The sequence below is a fragment of the Anabrus simplex genome, chromosome 4 (genome assembly GCF_040414725.1).
Source record: "Anabrus simplex isolate iqAnaSimp1 chromosome 4, ASM4041472v1, whole genome shotgun sequence".
NCBI classification, from domain to species: domain Eukaryota; kingdom Metazoa; phylum Arthropoda; class Insecta; order Orthoptera; family Tettigoniidae; genus Anabrus; species Anabrus simplex.
The window spans coordinates 154,566,949-154,584,694 of NC_090268.1; positions in this window are offsets into that span (position 1 = coordinate 154,566,949).

The following is a 17,746-nucleotide window of genomic DNA, read 5'->3' on the forward strand; positions in this document are numbered from 1 at the left end:
ATTTCTAAATCTATTTCTTTCCAACCTGCACTTCCTTCTTAGTCTCTTTACTTCTCTGTTATAATATAGTGGGTCTTTACCATTCCTTACCACCTTTAAAGGTACAAACCTATTTTCACATTCCTCAACAATTGCTTTAACCCCATCCCAGATTCGGTTTACATTTTTATTTACCGTCAAAAAGTCACCTTTTAAAAACTCCCTCATGCCTGTTTTATCAGTCATATGGTACTGTCTAATAGGCCTAATTTTAATATCTTCCTTTCTTTCAAATTTATTTTTAACTACCACAAAAACAGCTTCGTGATCACTAATACCACCCATTACTTCGGTTTCTCTACAGAGCTCATCTGGTTTTACCAGTACCACATCCAGAATATTCTTCCCTCTAGTTGGTTCCATCATTTTCTGAATCAGATGCTCTTCCCATATAAACATTTGCCAATTGTTGGTCATACTTCCCGTCGTACGCATTACCTTCCCAATTGACATTTGGTCAATTGAGATCACCCGCTACAATCACGTTCCTTCCCTTATTGTCTCCCACATAGCTGATTATCTTATCAAATAATTCTGACTCAGTGTCTGCGCTACCATTTCCCGGTCTATACACTCCAAAGACATCAAGTTGCCTATTATCTTTAGAGATGATCCTTACACCTACAATTTCATATTTGTCATCTTTAACTTTTTCGTAGCTTACAAATTCTTCTTCCATCAGAATGAATCCTTCCTCTCCTACCATTCCTATCCTATCTCTACGATACCTGAGGAAATTTCTGCATCCATTATATGACTTCTCAGCCATGATTCAACTCCTATTACAATATCTGGTAAGAATATATCTGTTAAAGTACTTAATTCTATTCCTTTCTTTACAATACTGCTACCGTTCAGCACTGACATCTTTATGTCGTCCCTACTTGATTTTCAGTTCCCTGTTCCCTTATCACGCTCCCTAGGCCACCCTGTTTCCCTGAATGTTCCTCCCTATAACCCTTCTAAACAAATTTCTTAACTTATATGTAGCACTGCGGTTTAAGTGAAGGCCATCTGAGCACGGATCCCGATCTCCTACCCACACACCAGGATCTGGAAATCTCAATCCCAGTATCCCACATACCCATTCCATAGTCTCATTCAAATCCCCAATCACCTTCCAGTCAGTATCCCTCCCACACAGTATTCCACCGATAACAACCTCCGCTTCCTTAAACTCCACCCGTGCTGCATTTACCAGATCCCACACATCCCCAACCATGTTGGTACTTATACCTGTTCATCTTAGGTTGTTAGTACCAACGTGAAACAACACTTGTGAGTAGTACCATAATGTGTGGAACACCGTGAGTCTACGCTACTTTTGATTAGTACCCCAACATGACAAATACCATGGTTCTACTTTACTGGCGACAAGTACCATTAATTTATGTGAGGCCGTTGACCTGGATTTTGGACCCCTTTGGACAGCAAGCATCCTCTTTCAGGATTGTGCTTTAGAATTGGTCCCTTGGTCAGTTATACTATTTTATGGTAGTTTTTTGCTCGGATCCACTGATTGTTTTAAATTCATATCCATTCATTCATTCTTCATGACATTTTTAATTTGGTCAGTGGATGATGATGATGATCATCATCATCATCGTGAAACATTACCACCTTCTCCTTTCCCTTCTCCTTCTCTTCTACTTTCCTCATCATCTGCCTTAACCTAATTCCTGGATAACACTCTACCCTGGTTCCTTTTCCTCCACACACTTTCCTAACATGTCTAACAATGGAATCCCCCATGACCAGAGCCTCAGCCCTACCCACCTCATTTGATCCCCTCCCCTCCTGGGCAGTCCTGTCTTTCCTGACAGCTGAAGAAGCTACTTCCTCCCTTTCCTCCATCCCATGACCTTGTTCCACCTGTCTTTTCCTATCCACTACTCCACATTTCCCTTTCCCACCTTCCTCGTTTCTCCTGCTTCCACACTTCTCAACAACAGTTCCCTGTTCCTCATCTTCCCTCGATTGTTCTACCTGCAGTGACTCGTACCGATTTCTTACAGATACCTGTCCTTAATTCTGAAATCTCTTTCCCCTTAAAGCATCAGACCACCTGTCTTCTACAATTCCCCCCTTTCCTTCCCATCCCTCTATTACACCTGCTGTATCCTGTACATTGTTTAAGGGAGGCCTACTTTCCTTCCTGTCCTCTGAAAGAATCCTAATTATCTCCCTCAAACTCTCCGACTCCTCGCTTGTACTCCTTAATGCCTGGGCACACCCACAGTTCCTACACTTGCACACCTTAGTCATTCTTTACTGAATAATGAAAAGAAAAGGAAAATAAGATAACTTATTGTGTGCAAAATAAAAATGAAAGGAAAGAAATATTATCTACGATAGTTCACAGAGATCGCACGATAAAAAGGTAATTAATATAGGCTACTACTGCACTAAAATACTACTACGATTTTTTCTTACAACACCCTATCAGTGTGAAAATTGCTGTTAATTACTGGAAACAGAGAATAATACACAAGAATTACACAATTCTAAACTGCAGTTAAGTCTACCCTAATTACTACAACAGAATTCTAGTAGAGAGTTACTACAGATATTACAGGTACTATACTACACAATCAATCAATACTGATCTGCATAACTTATAGGACAGTCACCCAGGTGGCAGATTCCCTATCTGTTGTTTTCCTAGCCTTTTCTTAAATGATTTCTGTTACGGACTTTTCCGTGGTAGGTAGAGGTGAAAGAAGGTGCGGGTGTGAATGGGTTTCAAGCTACGAAATTATAGTGCAATGTAAAATTAATTTAAAATTTAACAAGGTTATATTTTCTTTTCGAAAACAAAGAAATAACAAGCATGGCAGGTACAAAGTAGCAATTCAAAAGGGGTTACAATATTTACAGAATTTGGGCTTCGCGCCCTGACTTCACAATGCTTGGGCAATCAGCTCAGTTTTACCCCAAACACAAGTTTTAACAGAGGGGGAGAAAACCCCATTCATACCTAGGAGCCCTTGCTCCAAATTACACTGAAAAACCTCCATGAGGCATACAACCCAGAATTTTCAAAAGAGCCACTCGCTCTCAAAATTTAAGCCTCTCCCAGGCCACACCAAACTCCACCTTCAAGTTGTCCTCAACGGACATAAACACAGGGGTAAAATACCCAATCTACTGAGGTCTATTAAAAGAAAAGCAGGTTAATTAAATGACCTCTAAAATAACAATTTGAGAGGAGGCGAACTTGCACTCCTAATACACTTTGATTAAGACCTACTTGGCACTAGGCCGTTAATACAAGGGCTAATCCCATGCTAAAGAGGTGACTTAAGAAAAGAACAATTTGTTTTACATTAACGAAAAATGATGATGATGATGCTTGTTGTTTTAAGGGGCCTAACATCGAGGTCATCGGCCCTTTAACGAAAAATAGGTTGGGAAAATAAGTTCACCTCAAGACAATGTGAGTGGGAGCTCGAGAGGGTTAGCACTCTCTATCCCAATATGTCGTTTTAAAAGAGAAAATATGAAAGGAGTAGTTACATTTTAGGAAAAGGTTACATGGCTGAACGCTTAGAACCCGCCCCGAAAGTTAAACTGCTGAGCTAGCAAAGAAAGAAGTTATTAATCGGCCATTACCTTGTGTTGAACGGCTGGAGAAGAAAGAGGCGCTTCCCGCCCCCTGCTATGTACTTAACACACTGAAAGATGGAACAGAAGTGGCCGAGAGACCCAAAAATCAGCAGTTTAAATACTCTCGCGGAAGTTTCTAGGCGTTAGGGGAAAGAAAACACCCTCCCACAAACTATTTATTGGATAGGACCCCGCAACAGATTCAAGTTGGGGGAAGATACATCTGATTGGATAGAAATAAATTGAAGAAATTCGGGATTGGATACATTCATAACAAGGGGAAGAAAGGGGTAAATATTGCCAACTTAAACAATGATAGAAAAAAATTTAACAAAGAACAAACTCTTGAAATTAAATTTTCTCCAAAAAATAGTTCTTTGACTCCGCACTAGGTTGCACTATTGTAGATCTTCAGTAGTGTCCTCTAGAAGAGAAAGTTCACACTTCTTACTTCAAGCGAAACAAAAACACATCAAAAATGACACAGTTCAAAAACTCAAAATTTTCCACGTGGTGACATCTTCTGAGACGGTAGGAAATTAATACTGTCAATAAAGTTCAGACTTCCTCCAGCAGAGGAGTTTCAACAGGCGCACATTTTAAATTAGCGGAGTGGAGGTGTACCGCCCGGTACAATTTCAATGAGATTGGAAATTTATTGAACATCTCCCTTGGTAAGTTATTCCAGTCCATGACTCCTCTTCCTATAAATTAATATTTGCCCCAATTTGTCCTCTTGAATTCCAACTTTACTTTCATGTTGTGATCTTTCCTACTTTCAAAGACGCCACTCAAACTTATTCGTCTACTAATGCCATTCCACGCCATCTCTCCGCTGACAGCTCGAAACAAAGCACTTACGTTAGTCGAGCAGCTCGTCTTCTTTCTCTCAGTTCTTCAAAGCCCTAACTTTGCAACATTTTTGTAATGCTGCTCTTTTGTCGGAAATCACCGAGAACAAATAGTTCTTGAAACAAGTAATCCTGGTTAGGGTCCCATACACTGGAAACATACTCTAGTTGGGGGTCTTACCAGAAACTTATATGCCCCCTCCTTTACATCTTTACAACAACCCCTAAACACCCTCATAACCATGTGCAGAGATCTGTACCCTTTATTTACAATCCCATTTATGTGATTACCCCAATGAAGATCTTTCCTTATATTAATACCTACGTACTTAAAATGATCACCAAAAGGAACTTTCACCCCATCAACGCAGTAATTAAAACTGAGAGGACTTTTCCTATTTGTGAAACTCACAACCTGACTTTTAACCCAGTTTATCATCATACCATTGCCTACTGTCCATCTCACAACATTATCGAGGTCATTTTGCAGCTGCTCACAATCTTGAAACTTATTTATCACTTTATACAGAATAACATCAACCGCAAAAAGCCTTACCTCAGATTCCACTCCCTTACTCATATCATTTATATATATATATGAAAACATAAAGTTCCAATAATACTGCCTTGAGGATTTCCCCTCTTAATTATTACAGGGTTAGATACAGCTTCGCCTACTCTAATTCTCTGAGATCTATTTTCTAGAAATATAGCAACCCATTCAGTCACTCTTTTGTCTAGTCCAATTGCACTCATTTTTGCCATGATCCACCCTATCAAATGCTTTAGACAGGTCAATCGCGATACAGTCCATTTGACCTCCTGAATCCAAGATATCTGCTATATCTTGCTGGAATCCTACAAGTTGAGCTACAGTGGCCAAAACCGAATTGTCTTCTATCGAACCAGTTATTAATTTCGCAAAGATGTCTAATATAATCAGAAAGAATGCCTTCCCAAAGCTTACATGCAACACATGTCAAACTTACTGGCCTGTAATTGTCAGCTTTATGTCTATCTCCCTTTCCTTTATACACAGGGGTTACTATAGCAACTCTCCATTCATTTGGTATAGCTCCTTCAACCAAACAATAATCAAATAAGTACTTCAGATATGCTACTATATCCCAACCCACTGTCTTTAGTATATCCCCAGAAATCGTATCAATTCCAGCCGCTCTTCTAGTTTTCAACTTTTGGATCTTATTATAAATATCATTGTTATCACATGTAAATTTTAATACTTGTTTAGCATTAGTCACCTCCTCTATCTGGACATTATCCTTGTAACCAGCAATCTTTACATACTGCTGACTGAATACTTCCGCCTTCTGAAGATCCTCACATACACACTTTCCTTGTCCATTAATTATTCCTGGAAGGTCCTTCTTGGAACCTGTTTCTGCCTAAAGTACCTATACATATCCTTCCTTTTTTAACTAGAATTTGTATGACTGCCAAATTTTTCACAGTAATAGAATAAACACACTTACTATAATACACTACAATGCCGGTAATTTAAAACTACGTTCAGACGTACCGATATTCTAATTACAATAGGTTATTACTAAGCACAAATAGAAATTCGCAACAACTACTCAAGGATTACCAACAAAGTTAAACGCGTAGGCAGATTAATATTAGTACTACTTTATCCTATTATACTGAAATAGAAATGAAACCTGCTTTTTGCACAAAGATACACACGAATATAACAGGCAAGATACTATCTAATATACCGTATCTACACTACAATTCTCAATTGAAATATGCTTGTGTGATTATTACAGATGGTGGATTACTATTATTTTCCCTCACGGGTGGCCCAGATTGGCTGCGCAGTAGATGTTAGTTTTCTCTCGTCCTGCGCGTGACGTCATCAAAGGAGCACCGTGACTGTATAGTGTTTAAGAACCTTGTGTAGCATACAACCACACGTGTATCTTATTTCGTTTTTTATCACTGTCTGCTTATAAAGAAAGGGTTTCCAAGTAATATCTATAGTTAGTTTCTTTCCGTATATTGCTATTGGTTTATATAGTGGCGTACTGTATTTTCGTGTAGTTATTTTCTTTTCGTTAGTTGCGTGAAGAGTTTAATAGTAGCTGGAATGAAATTTCTGTGTTCATAGTATAATTGCAGAGTATATATTTGCGTGTGAAATAGTAGTGTACGGTATATATTTGCGTGTCAGTTTGCAAAATCTTGAGTGTGAATAAAATTTCTTAAATTTGTTAGGCTAAAGCACATGATATCTGTTCGAAATGCCTGGATGTGCAGTGACTGGCTGTCTGTCTTATGCCTGGTGAGGAACATATTGCTTCCTTCTTCCAGCTTCTAAATGACTCATTTGATATCCTCAATGCAAGAACACCTAATGATAAGAAAAAGCTCGCAACTGGGTACGGTAATGATCATCAGGTCCAAGAAGGAATTCTAAGGCAGCTGTACACATGCAGTGAACGAATGAGAGTTGGTAAATCGAGTCAATTGCTCCCATTTCAGAAAGGTTTTATGAAGACCATCCGTTCAGTATTTGGCCTTTTTAGTGACCTCCAATATCTCAACATAAAGTACATTTTGACTGCTCGATTAAACCAAGACTGTCTGCAAAATTTATTTTCTCAGATAAGAGGACTCGGACATTTCTATGAACATCCCCTACCAACCGAGGTGAAATTTAGATTGAGACTGTTACTTCTGGGCGCGAACTCAGAAAATATTCCGTTATCCAATAAAGCTGCAGTGATTTCAGAAACTGATAATGTGATACTGACATCTAAACTTGTAGATTTACTGCTGGATATGTCTGAAGCATTACGCATGATTGAAGGTGAGACAGAAATTCGGGACATTGCGATAGAAAATCGTGCCGTTAATGATTCACCGCAATCTACAGCGACACCTGATTGTTCAGCAGAGGGATTTCGGTACCTCGCCGGCTACATCGCTTACTGTGGAAGAAAATATGATAGGTCAATGGGAAATCCCACTGGGGAAATGCTTTCCGTATCTTCTGGTACAGCCCCTGTGGGATGGATAGAAGTGTTATCTCGGGGAGGTCTACTAGTTCTATCGGAAGAATGGCTAAACCAAGTAAAGGAATTCGAGTTAATTTTCACGGACACTCACGGACGTGCTGAACTGTCACGCATACCTAATATTATACGCAAAGTGTGTCAAATAATTAGCCGTAAATTCCCCGCTGTACCACCTGAAATAGTAAAAATGTATGTTAGGACGAGAACATTTGTACGCATACGACAAATGAACATTCGGGCAAGGACTGAAAGATCCACAGCAGCTCATCGGCGAAAGGCACGGCAGTGGATTTTATCTTCAAAAGCAACCACTTCGTGACATCTGATCTCACAGGTAGGAATGTGTTCTAATTGTTTTTCCTGTTCTTTCTTATTCTTTAATTTAAAAAAGTAGGAATATATGCAAGGTTTCGAATATGAACTTACTTCTGCTGCTGTTATAATATGTGTTAAGCTTTAAACTCGATACCTGCGGAATTGAGTCATATATCGTGTGTTAACATGCGGTAGTTCCATTACGGAAGTTCTGCTGTAAACATTTAATATTACAAACATTTCGTATCTCTAAATATTTATGTCGACAAATTTGAGAGCACGTAGCCTTCCTCAAACTAAATAGAGGAACTTGGATGTGTTAATAAATTTCGAGCGTTGGTCAGTGTGCCGTCACGTTACATTTACGTCTTATTCGTAACAGAAATAATGAAACTTACTATGCTGTACTCTCTTTCAATCTTATAACAGCAGTAAACTTTATGTCTGGTCTGCATTTAGTTCTAAGAAACTGTAATGTTTGCTGGTGTTATGAGATTCCTACTGAACTGCGCGCTATGGGCTTGGCTGCTTTGCTCCTTCTGTGACGTCATTCCGTTAACCAATAGCAGCTCGTCTCGCGTTGGGCCCAACCTTTAGTAGTGTTTAAGAACCTTGATTTTCCCTACTCCGCGGGACGGAGAATAAAAGTGTCCTTAAATGCTGAAAAATATGAGTTTGTTTACAATAATTTCTCGAAAAAATTTCTCTCCAAACTACGTCAGGGACTTGAATTGCTATTATTGGGTGTAGAAACTTGGATTATTATTAGCTAACCGCTCATAAATACTGAAAGATCGAGGGTGTGGAATATTAATTACGGATACTTTAACTGCCTACTCAGAACTACAAATAATCGGAATACAAGAATCAGCTTATTTTTATTTATATGTTCTTGATACACTACACCCTTTGTTCACGACTGTAGCCAACAATGCCAATATTTGAATACGAAGAACGACAATAATCAATAAGAATGATATTGTATAGGCTTTTGGGCTTGTGCCGTGTCAAGAAAATAAGGTGCTCTGCGTCCTCAAAAGAATTCTCGACTGCCCACGAGAAAGGCTTCATAAACAATGACACGGACGCAGAGCACAGTTTTTTGCGAAACGTTAAGAACTTCACCTTATTTTCTTGACACGGCACAAGCCCAAAAGCCTATACAATATCATGTCTATAAGTACGGGCCTTGAAAACATTAATGGCAACAAATCAATAACAATGTCTGTTAACTATTTCGCCAGTGAAAACTGTATATTCTGTAGAAATCCTTTCTTTAAACAAAATTTACAACAGTATCGCGTTACCTTCGTGATAGGTGGAACCGTTTGCTATTTGAAATACCCTGTCAAATGCCTGCACTAATAGACTATAACCGCTGCTGAAGTTACGACTTTTTAATTTCCCGTATTTTATCAACAATCCTACCGATATTTTAATAATAATATTAAAAAGAAAGACATATTTCTTCTTTCACGCAGTCCTAAATTACAGGTTGTAATCTAGCGAAAGCATACCGGTGTGAAAATAATAAATTCGCAGATTACTACAAACAAATACTAAACATCTGTATTTATGGAACTGAATGTATCACACACACACACACACACACACACACACACACACACACACACACACACACAAAATTTGCTAAATCCTCTCCGCAAGATGGGGGCTTCATTCATTTCATCCCTGACCCGGTCAATGACTGGAAAACAGGTTGTAGTTTTTCATGAACCCATACTAACCTATGCATTTGGATCGTGGACTACAACAAAACGAGAGGAGAGTAGAATACAGACAGCAAGGATGAAATTCCTAAGAGGTATCGAGGGCAAGACCAAAAAGTATAGAATTAGAAATGAAGAGATAAGGAAAAGGACAAGAATCTTGAAACTTCAAGACAGGATAGAAACAACAAAGCTAAAGTGGTATGGGCATATTATGAGAATGGGAGAAGAGAGTGTGCCCAAAATAAAAACTTTTTCAGAGAAGTTAACAGGAAAGAGACCACGAGGAAGACCCCGAAAGAGGTGGATAGATTCAGTGTGGGAGTGCATAGAGCAGAGGGGAGGGAAAATCAGAAGATGTATTATACTTTTAAAAAGGAGAAAAGTGGTGGAGAGACAGGCAGCGATGGTGGTCCTTGATTCACAACCCGACCCGGAAAGCTTGGAACGGAAAATGAAGATGATGATGATGAGGCAAAGACATAAGCTCTTAAAAGCTACAAAATAGGCACTTACGGGTCCACCCAGAAATGAGAAAATGGGCCCTTATATAACCACAGTATTACAAAATAGCCTCTTATAGGTGCACCGAAAAGGAGAAAATAAAAACTTATATGTTCACCAAAAATTAATTAAAAGACCAAGCTCGATAGCTGCAGTCGCTTAAGTGCGGCCAGTATCCAGTAATCGAGAGTTAGTGGGTTCGAACCCCACTGTCGGCAGCCCTGAAGATGGTTTTCCGTGGTTTCCCATTTTCACACCAAGCAAATGCTGGGGCTGTGCCTTAATTAAGGCCACGGCCGCTTCTTTCCCATTCCTAGGCCTTTCCTATCCCATCGTCGCCATAAGACATATCTGTGTCGGTGCGACGTAAAACAAATAGCAAAAGAAAAAAAAAAAAGGGCCGGTAGGTACTTTTATACGCCCCAACACAACAGGTTCAAATTATGCATTTATATTTTACAGTTGGTTACATAAAAAAGAATTCTTGGTCTCTCCCAGCTATTTCCTATTTCGTTCCCAGAAACGAGCCAAGTGACCCCCCGGGGAATATGTGACGTAGCTCTCATTTGGGAACACGTGATTTTAGAACTCCCATGGATTTCGTTTAACTGCGCATGTCGGCCCCTCTCCCCTCAATGTGTTCAATGTGCTCTGTTCATTTCACTGTCAGTTTCGTCGGTGACAGCTGCACTTCGTGTGTTTTAGTCTGGTGTGGTCACGTCAGCACAGGAGACCTGTACAAAAGGTAGGCAATAATTTTCACGAACTTTGTTGATACCGTATCCGCATTTAACCAGGGAATTTCTCAGCACTCTTATGCTTCGGCAAATTAATATCCGATTGATAGCTTTCTAATGTTAGTGATTTTCTTCTTTTTTTAGGCTTTACGGTTTCTTGATAGTGTACTAAATAACTTACAATCTAATGAGATTCATATTGAACTAGGAGCGTCCTAATGGCAACAGCAGCAGTGGGAAGAATTCCTAACTTCTTTAAGTCGCCAGTTTGTCCTTGTCAAATGTGCCTCTACGACGACAAGAAACGCTCCTTAAAACTCGTCGAATCGTTTAAGCTGCATACACATACTGTAGGTAGATTCTTCCCAATCAGACTTACCGTAATGAAAACGAAACTTCAATTAGACTTAACAAATAGGAAACTGGATTTTAAGCGCAGTAAGCTCCCGTAATATGTGTAGTTAAGGTCGTAGTCAAGCTGTAGTTTAGCTCTAACTTCCAGTTCTTTCCTTGAAATTTTCATCTTAGACATACAAATAAATTCCTTCCCGAAGTTTAAAACTATAGAGATGATGGTTTAATACTAAAGTATGAAGGTATCTGATTTTCTTGTAGGCTTTACGGTTTCTTAATAGTGAACTATCAATACTGATACAACAGTACTAAAAGCATTTTAATATCACAGAAATTAGCGTTTCAGTTTAAACTCTAATTTCCTGCCATAACTACAATTTCCAATGTCTCCAATACCGGGCGAGTTGGCCGTGCGCGTAGAGGCGCGCGGCTGTGAGCTTGCATCCGGGAGATAGTAGGTTCGAATCCCACTATCGGCAGCCCTGAAAATGGTTTTCCGTGGTTTCCCATTTTCACACCAGGCCACGGCCGCTTCCAACTCCTAGGCCTTTCCTATTCCATCGTCGCCATAAGACCTATTTGTGTCGCTGCGACGTAAAGCCCCTAGCAAAAAAAAAAAAAAGTCTCCAATACTTCGAAATGGACTAGACTTTAGCCGAACAAAACCGTCAGCGGCCAAACAAATTGTACATTTACGATTTTCTCGCTAGATTTAGTAACAATTTAAAGAACTCCTTCAGAGAGAGGGAACCGTACTGGTAATAGGGTCAGATGCAGTAGTTACAGTGGGCTAGTACAGATCGGGAGGTATAAGAAATTTAAAGAAGCAGCTAAAATGGGATAAATGTTAAATTAACAAATATTAATTGATCGTATTACACACGACTTAACCGATTTAAACATCAACCAGCCCTTGCAACCCACAGATACCATAGTACTGTATAAATGTAGGTAACTTAAGAGTAATCGCATTCAAAATTAAACTAGACCTCAAATATCCTTCATTTTTAATTGCTCTGACATTTTCGTGTTACATTGGGCAATCAATCAGTACTGATCTGCATTTAGGGCAGTCGCCCAGGTAGTGGCAGATTCTCTATCTGTTGTTTTCCTAGCCTTTTCTTAAATGATTTCAAAGAAATTGAACATTTATTGAACATCTCCCTTAGTAAGTTATTCCAATCCCTAACTCCCCTCCCTATAAATATTTGCCCCAATTTGTCCTCTTGAATTCCAAATTTATCTTCATGTGTAAGTGCGAAAGTTAACCTTTACGTTCAATCAATTAGAAAACTTGGCGGTACAGAAATCTGACGTACGAATGGTACCATAGTACATTGTTATCCTAAGTATCGGTACCTCTGTTAAAAGTAGATGGCAAAGAGAACGTCCACGAAATGTCGTGGTGATATGCTTGTTTAAAGGGGCCTAACATCTAGGTCATCGGCCCGTAATGGTACGAAATGAGACGAAATGTAATGACAAATTAACAGTCCCAAATCCTCCTGACCAGAATTCAAAACGGATATGAATTTAAAACAATGAGTGGATCCGACCCGCAATGCCTCACATTCACAGAAACTGACGTAAAATAGTATAGCTGAGCAAGGGACTGCGTCTATAGCATAATACTGGATCGATGATGCATGTAATCTAATGGGGTCCAAAATCCAAGTCAGCGGCCCCTTATAATAGTACTTATCGATAGGAAAGTAGAACCATAGTATTTGTCATGTTGCGGTACTAATCAAAAGTAGCGTAGACTCGCGGTATTCCACACATGGTACTACTCACAGGTAATCAAATTCGCACAAGTAACACTGACCTATGGTGTTACGTACATTGCGACGCCATTTGCAGACAAAGCATGCCTGTGGTATTCAATTACGGTCTAATACTAACCATAGCGACTCGTACTATCCCGTGGTGTTCCTAATATATATTGTGTTAGGCAAACCAGAACAATGGTGTCGCTCATATAGTGGTACTAACCGCAGGTACTGTAAAAGCCGACAGCGCACTCTGTTGCTACTAATCACGAACCTATTTTGTACTAAACATAGTGGTACTACGCGCAAGTAAAAACCATCCATGGTGTTCCCCGCGTGGTGGTACTAATTACAAGTGGTCTCATGGTTCTAATTCGATCATCCCTTGGTCGCCCCTTTTAGTCGCCTCTTACGACAAACAGGGGTTACATGGGTGTATTCGTCTGCGTGACAGGACTGGACCACCCCAGGGCCAGGCTATATTCTATAAGAGTACTGCAGCAAGAGTACTGGGGTAGGTGGACCTGTTGTATGGTACATTAAATTGATTTAGAAAAAAATACTGGTATGATCGACTGATTTAAGTTCACATTCCGGCCTTTGTATCGGAACCCTAACAAGGGCATTTGAAAAAAAAAGGTCAATGAAAAATGTCCAAATAAGAAAAATATACTTATAACTGTATTCAAGAAATTACAATCTCTTCTTACCATAATTCTTTTTTTTTTAATGCTATTAGTTCGGGGCATCAACCCATGTGGATCGTTTGCCCCTACTGGCACCATACTGTATGATGCGTGTAATTAATTGGAATGGTGGTAGTGTGAAATGTTGTGTGAGGAAAGGAAGATTAAGGACGTCACGAACAGCCAGTCCCCAGGCCAGGGATATTAATTATTACAATTAAAAACCCCTGACCCGGCCGGGAATCGAACCCGGGGCGCCCGGTGACAGGCGGACGCATTGTTCCCTACAGTACGGGACTACCATGAAATTACAAAAAATGATGAGGAAAAAATAAGAAATGAATTACAAATTAAGTACTTAGGTGTAATTAAAATAAATTTGAGTTCAGTTATTAGTCCTCATACATTAAGGAAAACTGAGGTTAGCTGCAAAACCAATCATAGGCCTTCTATTAAATTGAACGGAAGTACTTATCGGTTGTGGAAGTTTCCATACGATGTCTAACTCTCTAATGAAGAATTCATTGGTTTATTTGAATTTCAAAGTCTGCAAATGCCTTTCATAAACAACCATGTAGGCTTAATTCTTTTTTAAAACCTTTGCTACGTATAATCTGAAGCTGTTCTGTGTTGTAAAAAAAAGTTTAGTATTGCAAAACTCGCCAGGTTCAAATGTAATTCTATCTTCATCCTCATACTCTGAGAAGCTTTCGAGACAGTCTTCTTCACTTCCTTGGATAGAATAAACATCACAATCATTTTCATCACTAGAAGAGTTGTAATTAACATTTTTTTTTTTTGTAAAAATTTATTAGATTTGAAGAAATATCTCGTATGGAACAAAAGTCATGACAGGACTTGATGTAACAAGGTTTCACCAAAGCAAAATAAAAATAAAAAATTAAAAACATAATAGGCTACATGGTAGTTTCTTTCGTTATACATTATTGGGGTAATTGGGTACGGAGGGACTCGGTTACCTGAATGGGATGGCCATGTTACCCCTTTCTGAAAAATATCCAGGGTAACTGGACCACCTCTGCTAGAGAAACAAGCAGCAGCTCAGGAGTGGTTATTAGCATTATAGATAAAACCATTCATTATGTTCATGCCTAACTGGTAATAAGGGAACAGGTACTCACCAAGAAATGGGGGAAGCCTGTAAAACATTTGAAGACAATGTTTCAGAAAATTTCTCATTAAAATTTATTGAACCTCTTACAACTACAAAATTGATCGAATTGAAGTAATGATTTGTTCTAGAGAGACACAAAGATGAAGTTGTGCCAACTGAATATTACTATTTCCACAAATATGGATATGAATAACCCTTGGCCCATTTACCCCCTGGGTCGAGAAACCCCGGAGCACCTTAATTGTTACGAATATTTGTAGTGTAGAAATGGTATATTAGATAGTATCGTGCGTGTTATATTCATGTGTACCTTCGTGTGCATAACGCTTTCGATATTTAAGCATTTAACCAAATGGCAGTTATCATTTCTATTAGAGCATAGTAGGATAAAATAATAATAATAATAATAATAATAATAATAATAATAATAATAATAATAATAATAATAATAATAATAATCCGTATATGCTTTTAACTTTGATGGTACTCCTTGAGTGGTTCTTGTAAATTTCAAACTTTAATTGCAATTTTAATTTCTGTTCATGCTTAGTAATAACCTGCTGTACATTAATTAGGATGTCTGAACGTAGTTTAAAAATTATTGTAGTGTATTGTGGTATCTTAGAACTTAGCATGCTTATTCTATTATTGTAAACAATTTTTGTGGTAGAACTATCTGTACAAACTCTCATACTAGAATTGTTGTAATTCGGATAGGCTTAATTTCTGTTTAGAAATTTCTTGTGTATTCTATTTGGTATTCAGTAATTAACATCAGTTTTCATCCTGTTAGGATGTTACAGCATAACATAGTACTTAGGTGGAAGTAGAAGAAAAGGGAAATGTAGAGTAGAGGATAGGAAAAGACACGTGGAATAGGGTCATGTGAGAGAAAAGGGAGGAGGAAGTAGATACACGGTAGATCATGGGAGACTACTGGCAAAAATAAGTGCAATAGGACTAGACAAAAGGGTGATTGTCGTCGTGTGATCTTTGAGTACTAACCTAGACAATATCTCATTCCATTCATTTTCTTGTATACAGAATTTTTCTTTTATTCTGTAAAGAATGGCTAAGGAGTGCAAGTGTAGGAACTGTGGGTGTGACCAGGCATTACGGAGTATAAGGGAAGAGTTGGAGAGTTTGAGAGCGATAATTAGGATTTTGAGGAAAGGAAGGAAAGTAGGCCTCCCTCAATGTACAGGATACAGTAGGTGTAAGAGGGATGGGAAGGAAAGGGGGTATTGTAGAAGACAGGTGGTGTAATGTTTTAAGGGGAAGGATATTGCAGGCTAAGGGCGCAGTTCAAGACAGCTGTCTGTGAGAAATCTGTAAGTCACTGCAGGTAGTACAGAGAGATGAGGAGCAGGAACTGTTCCTGAGAAGTGTGGAAGTAGAAGAAAAGGGAAATGTAGAGTAGAGGATAGGAAGACACGTGGAATAGGGTTATGTGAGAGAAAAGAGAGGAGGAAGTAGATTGTGCAGCAGTCAGGAAAGATAGGGCTGACCAGGAGGGGAGGGGTTCAAATGAGGTGGTAGGGTTGAGGCTCTGGTACTAGGTGATTTCATTTAGACATGGGGGGGGGGCAGGCCCCGATTTCAAGTAGTTAGCGCCCTGGGCAAACAATATTCAGCAGCCCCGCCCCTCTCTGCTTGTTTTCCTGTTTCTCCAAAAAAATAACTGTTTACAAATTAAATATTACAATTTTCAAGATTATAAGTTTTAAAACAGCACATTATGCAAATACAATTAATTCTCATAATTAAATTTATCAAGCCAAATAAAGGTAACAGCCAAATAAGAATCGGGCTGTTTTTATTTTTATTTAAAAAGCCGTTGGTTCAGTTTGATAGTTTGTATGTAAGTAAATCATTTTAGAAATAAGACACATTTCCTTCATAAAATTTAAATAAATAGATTAAATTCAGGTTTTAAAGTTAGAATGGTTTAAAGTGTTTGATATAGGCTAATAAAATATTTGGAATAATTTGTGGAATGCAAAATAAATTGGAGTGTAATGAATTTAAGACGTAATTACGCAGGCCATAATTACTCGATCCGCCGGCCGCCGCCCCTCAAAAACTGGCGCCCTGGGAAAATGCCCAGTCCGCCCATTTGTAAATCGGGGCCTGGGGGGGGGGGGCATGTGTAGGAAAGGGAACCGGGGTAGTGTTGTCAAGGAATTAGGTTAAGGCAGATGTTGAGGAAAGTAGAAGAGGGAAAGGAGAAGATGGTAGTGTTTCACGTTGGTAACAACGTAAGGCAAGCAGGTATAAATACCAACATAGTTGGGAATGTGTGGGATCTGGTAATTGCAGCACAAGTGAAGTTTAAGGAAGCGGAGGTTATCAGTGGAATACACTGTAGGAGGGATTCTGACTGGAAGGTGACTGGGGATTTATATGAGAATATGGAGCGGGTATGTGGGGAACCGGGGAGTGATATTTCTAGATCCTGATAGGTGGGTAGGAGATACATCTGCACTCAGATGACCTTCACTTGAACTGCAGTGTAAGTTAAGAAATTTGTTTGTAAGGGTTATAGGAAGGTACATGCAGAGAAGCAGGGTGGTCTAGGGAGCAGTGATAAGGGTACAGGGATCGGGAAGTCAAGTAGGGATAACATAAATATGTTAGTTTGTAACTGTGGAAGTATTGTAAAGAAAGGAATAAAATTAATTTAATAAACAGCCTACTTACCAGATACTGTAATAGGAGTTGAATCATAGCTGATAAATGATATAATGGATGCAGGTATGTCCTCATAGAACTGGAGTGTGTATCATACAGCTAGGAGAGGAATAAGAGGGGGAGTTATTATTTTGGTGAAAGATGAATTTGTAAACAACAAAAAAATTAAGCATGACCAACATGAAGTTCTAGGTGTAACGCTCCTCTCTAAAGCTAATAGGCACTTGATGTCTTTGGAAGGTACAGACCAGCAAAGGATAGCGCTGATGCTGATACAGAATTATTTGA